The sequence below is a fragment of the Siphateles boraxobius genome, unplaced genomic scaffold (assembly GCF_051911475.1).
Source record: "Siphateles boraxobius isolate OS27281-9 unplaced genomic scaffold, OSU_SipBor_1 55, whole genome shotgun sequence".
NCBI lineage: Eukaryota > Metazoa > Chordata > Actinopteri > Cypriniformes > Leuciscidae > Siphateles > Siphateles boraxobius.
This window is the reverse complement of record NW_027509181.1, coordinates 5,823,705-5,833,841: the sequence shown is the minus strand read 5'-3', so window position 1 is coordinate 5,833,841 and position 10,137 is coordinate 5,823,705.

Here is a 10,137-nt window from a genome sequence, read left to right as displayed (position 1 = left end):
GAATCATGTTGCACTGTTATATATCTGATGCACTGTTATATATCTGATGAACTGATTAACTTATTTTCTTATCAAATAACATAACCATAATGGCAATGCTTAAAAGAGCTTTTTTTACAATAACTATTATAAAACTCAAAATTTTTGAGTGTTATTTTTTCTTTCTTTCTTTCTTTTCAAAACAGTCTGGGCTAAACTGAATTATTTATCATTGCTTTGGCACAAATTGCATTCAATGACTGCATCTTTACATGTATTAATTTCTCACTCAGACACAAACAGCACCAAAACTCTGTGCACTTAAAGGCTACTTTGAACATGTTTACATTCTCTTTGCAAAAGTGTAAAAGGTAACATAATACAAAACTGAATAAGACAAAGCCATTTTCACATTTCTGCATTAAAACCAGTCAGTACAGACTTCTAGTATGAATGTGTTACTATAAACTAGTTTTGCATATTGAGTGATGAATCAAACTTTTTTTTGTAGTATTTGGGAGCAAGTCACAAAAACATTTGAACCCAGAGCGTTCCTTGAATGGAGAATCCTATAATCCCAAAAACTCAAGTTCTTCTTGCATCTCTCATTCACCTAGTCTTTTCTCAGCAGTACATGAACTTTTAGTTGTTTCATATCCTGCATTGTGGACAACCATGTCTACCTTCTCCACAATCCTCTGATGCATCCTATGAACATGAACTTGTGCTATTCTTGGCAGTCACCCATTTACCGTGAAGGAGAGTTGTGGTGCTTGGGAACAGCAAAGAAAACACAGCTGAACGAACAAACTCCACACTAAAGGAAACGCCACATGAAATGAAAATTAACCAAAAGAACTCCAAATTAGCAGTTTTGACCTCTTGGAGTAACTTTCCACTGTGACCATGTTGGTCCTTGCCTTGTCATGTGAGACTCTATTCAGATTGACATGGGTGTCTCCTCTCTAAACCACAGTCATGTTCAATGAGCAGAATTGTTCTAACAGTGAGCTGTTGTTTTCTTATGACTGAGTGAGACATCCACTTCAGAAGGGGTTTTGTAACCACAGAGAAATGGGTCAGCTTTGGAGGTGGTACCGCTGATGAACAGCGGCTCTTTTCGCGCAAACACCCACGCCAGTGTCCCCAAGGACCAGAGTTAAACCGGCCCAACTGAATCAACAAAGTCGTGTTGCTGCCACACTTCATGCAAGCACTCATGGACTGAAATCGAGTAAACAGGTTTAAAGCTGGCATGAAATTAAAATTTACCCTATCTATTTTCTAAATGCATGTAATAAATCTACATCTATATACACCTATCTAAGCCTTACCATTACAATCTTAAGGAGTAAAGAACAAATGGAGGGTGGATTGGTTATTCTCTCCAATCAAATGGAATGCTACAGACATGACATTGTTGTAGGCCAACCCTAAAGTTGATAAAAACCCAATTGGTTATTTGCATTGGCTTTTGAATTATTGCAAAAAAGCTCTGACCAACAAAAGTTAAAAGTCACAAATTAAAACTTTTATAAAGTTTGAAGCAGAAGTAAAAATTGTCTCGGTTACTAGTGAAAACTAGTTCCCAAATGGAGGAAATGTAGACACTGTTGAAATCAGCAATACCCCTGGTGGAGTGAGCTCTCGCTTCCAGTGGGCACGGGTCTGGAGAATGCCAGCCACAATCCAGTGGGCCAATCTCTTTTTAGAGACCCTTCTGTTGACCTCATCTGAAGCTCTGAGTACGGTCCAGGTATATGCGCAAAGTGCACACCGGACACAACAGAGACAGAGCTGGGTCTCCCTCATCAGGAGGGATCGCTTGCAAGTTCATCACTTGGTCCCTAAAGGTAGTAATGTGAACTTTGGACACATATCTGGGTTGGGGTCTCAGGACCAAGTGAGAGTTTGATGGCCCGAATTCCAGGCACTAACAGAGAAGGCTTGTAGGTCCCCCACCCTCTTGACAGAGGTGAGCGCAATCAGGAGGGCCGTCTTCATAGAGAGGGCACTAAGCCCTCTTAGTAATGAATTGTAATGGCTCAAACGGCATTTTTTTTGTAAGGCCTTTAAGACCAAAGAAAGATCCCAAGAGCGGACGAGGCCAGATCTTGAAAGATTTGCACCTCTTGGGAACCTGATGATCAGGTTGTGCTTCAACTACATGCCACCATTAAGACATGCCACCCACAGTGTTGTGGTTTGCTGCTATTCGGGCCACATACTCTTTTAGGGTGGAGGTGGATAGGTGCCTCTCGAGGCCCTGCGGGAGAAAGGAAAGCACAGACCCAATGTCATATCTCTGTGGGTCTTCACCTTGGGAAGAACACCATATAGTGAAGAGGCTCCACTTCAAGGCATACAGCTGCCTAGTAGAGGGACCAGACGTGTAGGTTCTATCGCATCCTTTGCTAGGTGGTCGGCAATCTCCACCCAAAGGACAGTAGGGTTCTCGTCCGGTGTATCTAAGGTTGGTAGCTTGCAGCCAGGGGGAGCAGGGCATGCCTCGGCGGGAGGCCTTGCATCCCATGGTACTTGTGGCAAATGGCATGTCAAAATACCTACCTTGCTACTGGGGCGTGCTGTGGAGTTTGTTGGTGACAGTCGAGAAGGCAGAAGAGACTATATATACATACATACAGTCAGTGGTTCAATTGGGCAGGGGCTCTCCGGGGCTCAGCCCCGGCACATAAGCCTGCTTGTTTGCAGTCAGTTGCCTACTGGAAATTATGTCACATAAAATTTGATGAAGGTAATGCTTTTGAAAACATATTTATGACAATAAATGAAAGATTTTTGGAATGGCATGTCTATTGTGACTCGGCGGAGCTGAGAACAATCGGAACACAGCCGTATTCTTGTTCAGCTGCTTAATCTCGTTGTCTGTCGACCATGATCGCGCACCGCTTGCGCACGCGCATCTAGGTAACACGGATAAATGTACGCAGCAATATATAATGAATATTCCTGGGAGATCCGTAGTTGCGCGGGATGTGGAAGCGCGGAAAAGTTCCAGAAATGTACAAAAAGGGCCCTGGCCTTGAATGGCAAGGTAAGGAAAATAAGACTAAATCAAAATTAAATAACCAAGACTAGGTTGACCATGTGATTTTTCTCAGGAGATGTTTTGAGCATTTTACTTCAGACACCGGATTATCAGCAAACTGCCAAGAGAACTGCTAGCTGGCTACTCAAAATAAACTAGCAATATATTCAGTCAGCATATTTGTATTTGATCTGTGTGAATTACAAAATATAAGACTTGCTAGACCTACATTTAGCTACCAAGCAACATTTCCACAAGGATAGATTGATTTTATTTTTGTGACTTGTGCATATCTTGATGAGAAATGATGCAGAGTAGGATGAGTGTGTGTGTGTGTGTGTTGTAGTAGTAAAGAGAGAGAATTGGAGAAGGAAGTGTGTGTGAGGTGGACCTGGTCACCACAGACCCAAATCTTCTCAGCTGTTGCTACTGTCATATGCTCCACTGTCTCTTCATGTGGCACATTATGTTTGGCACATTGTATGGGTCACTATATATATCATAACAAGGTAATACAATGTGTAATCAAGTGATGACTGATTAACAGTAATGTAAATGCTAAATGTCCTAATACCTGTTGATACTACAACAATGCAAAGTATATGCTCTTAACCTTGCAGTTTTTCACATATCATGTAATACTCAATTTCTCAATTTCTTTGGACAAAACTCTCCAGAAAGTGCTATTTAATGGTTTATTTTTATTTTTTAAATTCCCGGGGGGGCCTGCTCCCGGACCCCCCTAGGTAGAGCACCCCCACATAATAAATCCAATTTAAGCCCTGCATACAGTATATATTTGAAGACTTCAGATGCGAAAGCCGCTAAACGGACTGTGTAAAGAGGTTTGTCTACTGTTTAGTTTTGAAATGATTGTGCTCTAATCTTTTTCAGTGTTTCTAGTTACATCTTTAGTGATTTTTCAACTATTTACTGTCTTGTCCCAAAGAGGTCGATTTAGAGGTTTCTGCGAAAAAAGCATAAGTGGATTTAGCTGGTTTTGACGCAAAAGAAAATCTATTTTTTTTAAAAACAAATGAATTGTCTTAAGTGACATTTTTGAAAAAAAGTTATCTTATTCACTGACTAATAACCTTATCATTACTTTTAAAACGAAACTACTGAACGTGAACATACTGTAGGAGCCTGATAAAAAATGCTCAAGAAAAGAAATCTGACAGATTTAGAGGGTTTTGCATCTGAACTTGCATCATTCTTGGCAGAACACACCATCGAAGCATTTGCTGTTTTAAATATAATTAATGCTGATTTTAATTTACAATAGATTATGTTTGTGTTTGGACATAATGATTTTCATTGTTGTATTAGGTTTTTGAGTGTTTGTTCATTTGTTTGTGTTTTATTTACATTACAGAATTGAGAGAGAAAATGTGTTTAACTGTCTGTCAAATATGAATCAGACATGTATTCCATGTCTTTAAAAGAGAGACTGTAATGTTTTGAGGATGTTACTGGGTGGTTGCCAGTGTTGGGGAAAGTTACTTTTAAAAGTAATGGATTACAATATTGCGTTACTCCCCAAAAAAGCAAAAATACGTTACTTAGTTACTTTTTATGGAACGTAATGCGTTACATTACTTTTGCGTTAATTTTTCTCACCTGCATGGGCTTGTTTGTTTGTTTTTTAATAACAGCTAAAACAATCTATTTTTGACAATTGTTAAGGCCCTTTCACATCAAAAGTTAAATGAATAAGCCTTAGGCTGAAGGAAATGCATATTTACTACTGTACAGTAGAGGGCGCCGCTCAAACAAACCTTTCAGCTGCTGCTGTTCTTGATTAAATAACAATAGGATACAGGAGAAGGAAGTTCAACACTCTTATTTCTAAACCTAATCTAAAGTCATTTTTGCTTATTAGTGTGGTTGAATTAGATCATTGTAGGTCAGCAGCAAAGACATTGGTTAATAAAGTGAGATTAAATACATAAAGTATATATGTGTAATTTAACATAGTTAATTATAAAACTTTTGCACAAAATTCTGAGATTGCATTTGACTGTTTTTATTCATTTTGAGGAATACTGTTTTTGTGCAAGTGAGATGAGTAAATGCATGTTCAATGCAAATGCACACAACACCTCACTTTATTTCTCTCAACATGGGGACAGGAGAGCTGTCAGTCAATAAATGTGAAAAAGTAACTAGCATTACTTATTTGAAAAAGTAACTCAGATATTTTGTTGTAAATTGAAAACGTAATGCGTTACTTTACTAGTTACTTGAAAAAGTAATCTGATTACGTAACTCAAGTTACTTGTAATAAGTTACCCCCAACACTGGTGGTTGCCCTGCACGCTTAATAAACAAACTACAGCTAGTTCAAAACGCAGCAGCTAGAGTTCTTACCAGAACCAGGAAGTATGACCACATTACCCCGCTTCTGTCAACACTGCATTGGCTGCCTATTAAACATTGTATAAATTTTAAAATATTGCTGATTACTAACAAAGCACTAAATGGTTTAGCTCCGCAGTACTTGAGGGAGCTCTTAACACATTATAGTCCTTCACGTCCAGTGCCGATCCTGACCTCCCTGGGGCCCTAAGCAAAATTCTGCTAAGGGGCCCTCTACCTGACCCCGTGGGTGAACGTGATTTCACCAAGTACCACATGTTCCTGGATCAACATCTTTGTTGATCCTGGATCAACTTTCCAATCAACCAATCAGATTTGAGGGACAAGTTTACAGTTTATGTCAAGTTAGGCTTAGAATCAGGGTGAAGTCCTTAAACATCAGTGTTATTCACTGATCATTACCCTCTGATTTTAGGGAAAAGTTATGGGTAGGGTTAGGTTTAAGGGTAGGGATTGGGTAAGGACTACATTTTGGGACAGGAATGTTGATCCAGGATCAACAAAATATGTTGATCCAGGACCATGTCTTACTTGGCAAAAGCTATGTAAACCGATTGCCATTTACACACAGTCACACCTGACACTTCAGTGCTCCCAATACAATCCTCCCTCCTTTAAACAAAACAGTCAAAGAATAAGTACAAAAATATAGAACAGAATGAGGTTCAAACAAACAATATTTATTGAATAGAGTATTTCTATAGAATATTGGCTGATGATCCAGCATCTCCTCTACTGACAAACTTAAGCATAGCACCTGCAAATTATAGATAACTCATTTTATAAGCTGCATCAGACCCATTCAAACTGGCTCCCAATTTCCTTTTATTCATTTTCAAATATAAAATACTATTAATACTATGACTTGGCTCTTGTAATATTTAACTAGTGAACTAGTGATGCAGATATCAATAATCCCTGTGAGTGATGACATCATTGATATAAAAAATTAACTTTTGTACAAGTGAACATGTAATTCCTGATATCAAAAATAGACATTGGTTAATAAAAATGTAACTAAGGGGCCCTATAGTAAAAATAATCAAGAATTCACATTGCAAATAGTAAAAAAAAAATTATTGATATCAAAAATGCATGAACTGTAAATGAATAAAATCTAAAATGGCTTGCCATAGCATGTTAAAGGTTTTTTTTATTATGCATGTTGAAGCAATTTTTGATTTATGATTAATATTTACTGAGGGATGTCCATCCATATTGACCAGTATGTCCAGCTAGCTATTCAACATTTAAAATTCAATATAGCCAATAAATCAGTAGTCAAATTGTCAATACATTGCTTTCCATCTTGTATAATTAGTGCAGTTGTTTAGAGTTTTTAACTACACATTGACTGAGACTAGATAATCAGTGTCTTGTTTTAAAAGTATATACTGTATAATGTGTACTTTGATGAGGAGTGCCATCATTCACGCCCATATATTGTACAGTATGTCTGGTCGTGGTCTCCACATATATTTCTGCTTGAAAAATGCGCGTTTTATTTCGTGCGCGCGCATATGAACGCATGATAACACACGCGACGCGGTTATCTTTTCCGAGCTGCAGTAAACAAACACCGTTGCACTTTGTCGTTCATCAAAAAAAAAACGTAATAAATAATTGTATTTTACTCTCACTTTTGTCAGGCACAAAGTGATGCAAGAGATGCACTGACTGCCTGCCCAGCTAGGTTAGCAAGACCGAAAAAACACAGTAGAAATGCACATAAACTTAACTTTGCTGACATCAAACTTGGAGAGGAGAGAACACAAGTTTACCTGATTGTTTTTCCCGCAATTCACTCTCATGTTTTTTCCCCCCTCTTTTCGTGACCAGAAGAATAGTTTCACTTAATTTTGTCATGGATGTTGTAAACATTAATTGACGCGCTATGGCACGAGGGGGAGGCGGGGCCTTGAGTAATTTGCGGGGCCCTACGCAGCTTGCGTAGTGAGCGTATAGGGCGGATCGGCTCTGTTCACGTCTATTGAGATCTCAAAGTTCCGGCCAGTTGATAATACCTAGAATATCTAAATCGACTGCTGGCGGTAGATCCTTTTCCTATTTAGCAGCAAAACTTTGGAACAATCTTCCTACCATTGTCCGGGAAGCAGACACAGTCTGTCAGTTCAAAGCTAGACTAAAAACACATCTATTTGACCTAGCATTCACATAATACATTATCGACTTCTATAATTCAATATTAGGCTGCATAGATTAGGTCAGCCGGAACTGGGAACACCTCCCTTAAATCCTGATGTACTCGTTACATCATAAGAAGAATGGCATCTACGCTAATTTTCGTATCTTTGTTTATCCCGAGGTTTTCACGCAGCCTGCCGGACCTTCGCCTGGACCCGATGACAATGCAGTGCTGAAGTGCCAACTAGCCTCTCCCTATGGAGGATCCCTATACACTCTACAGATAAAGCGTTGTGAAATGTTTTCGGTTTGCATTCCTACCCGAAGTGATAAGATAAAATTCTGCATCAAAATTTATATACAAGACAAGTTTGTTTAGGCATGGTTTGTAAGGAATTACATACCTGCGCACATATATTCGAACTCAAATAACTATAGAATTAATTTCTTAATGCGCATGTGAACGCCATCGGCATCTATCACAGGTTCACGTTTAAAGGTTGTATCAGTGATTTCTGGCCCAAAAATAAATGTCTAATCTTTCCTAACGATCGGCTAGCTGCCCGCCCCATAAGCAGGCCGTCCAAAAACCGCGTCTCTGTAGGCTGCCTAGGCTCTGAGATCTGCACACAAAAACAAAAGGGTACAACTCAAAACCAAAATAAAGTGTTCCAACCAATCACTGACAGGGGCGGGTGTTGCTCCAATTTCGCGTTCAGCCGTGAACGAGCGCAAAACCTCACAACACCCGCCCCTGTCAGTGATTGGTTGGAACACTTTATTTTGGTTTTGAGTGGTGGTTGTACCCATTTGTTTTTGTGTGCAGATCTCAGAGCCTAGGCTGCCTACAGAGACGCGGTTTTTGGACGGCATGCTTATGGGGCGTGCAGCTAGCCGATCGTTAGGAAAGATTAGACATTTATTTTTGGGCCTGAAATCACTGATACAACCTCTAAAGTCTGTTTAGAGAGAACTGTGTCGTCGTAGCACCCCCTAATTTAATAACAAATTATCATTTAGACGGAAGTAAATCAATCAAAACTAACTTTAGCTGGAAAATCATTATTCAAGAACCACTATAAAACCAAACCAATATCTGTTACCTTAAATTATATGTTTATCTCTGTAAAGCTGCTTTGAAACAATCTAAATTGCTAAAAGAGCTATATAAATGAAGATGACTTGACTTGACTTGATGTTTGATGTAATATATTTTTTTAATTATGTCACACATTTTGCAGTATTAGTCCCCATACACATGCACAGCAAATGACATTTCAGAATGCCAGTAAATATATGACTTGGAGTTTTAAATAAATGACCTAATTCTCTCTGTATCTCATTGGACATTTTATTTTATCTCTGCCCTGAGATTGACCCCAGCAGTCAGTGTCCTACCAAGATCAACTAAAGCTACGATAAAGAGGAAATGAAGGCAAACCCGCCCTGTTACTCGAGTCCAGAGCCTGAAGTCATCCTACAAAGTGCAAAGGAAAAACATCCCTTATTTGACCACATGTGCTGTGAATTAGACACTGCTTGTGTAACTTGTCTTGTGCGCCAAATGACATATTGAGTATGTTATAATTTGCTGATTATCATGACACTGAGTAAGACTTTTGTACATTTTACATAATGCCTAGAATGGTATAGTATTCCTGCCTCTGGACAGATCACATTGTGCCTCCAGTAAATCAACAAATGAGGGCAGCATATCACAACTGATTCCATGTATCATATTAATGGATTGTTTTTGTTGTTGTTTTCCAGATTCAATATGTTTTTAACACGTAAAACTCGAAGAGTTTAAGGCAAAGCATGGCTAAGTGGAACGTTTTTGGATCTACATCTTTTGTAGGTCATGGAACAATAAAAACATACACACAATATAGCTATTAATAAGCTATTACAGTTTTCAGTGTCACATGATCCTTCAGAAATGATTCTAATATGCTGATTTGATACTTTATTATTATCAATGTTGGAAACAGTTGTCCTGTTTATTTTTATTTTTTGGAACCTGTGATCATTATTTCAGGATTAATTGATGAACAAAATGTTAGAAAGTACAGCATTTATTCAAAATAGAAATCTTTTCTAACAACATAAATCTTTACTATCACTTTTTTTATCAATTTAACACATCCTTGCTGAATAAAAATACAATTGTCTTTTTTAGACATTACAAAAGATTTATATTTTAAATAAATGCTGTTCTTTATTTTTTATTATTTTTATTCATCAAATAATCCTGGAAAAGTATCACAGGTTATTAAAAAAAATTAAGCAGCACATATGTTTCCAACATTAATAAATCAGCATTTTAGAAACATTTCTGAAGGATCATGTGACACTGAAGACTAGAGTAATGACTTGACGGAAATGTAGCTTTGCGTCACATAAATAAATTATATTTTAAAACATAGTCAATTAAAACCTGTATTTTTGATCAAATAAATGCAGGATTGATTTATATATATAGGAAACATTTAGGGTAATAAACACTCAAAAGATAGATGAGGAAATAGTGAAAAATCAAAAAAAATATACTGTATGTGTTTATTACCCTAAATGTGGAGGAAATA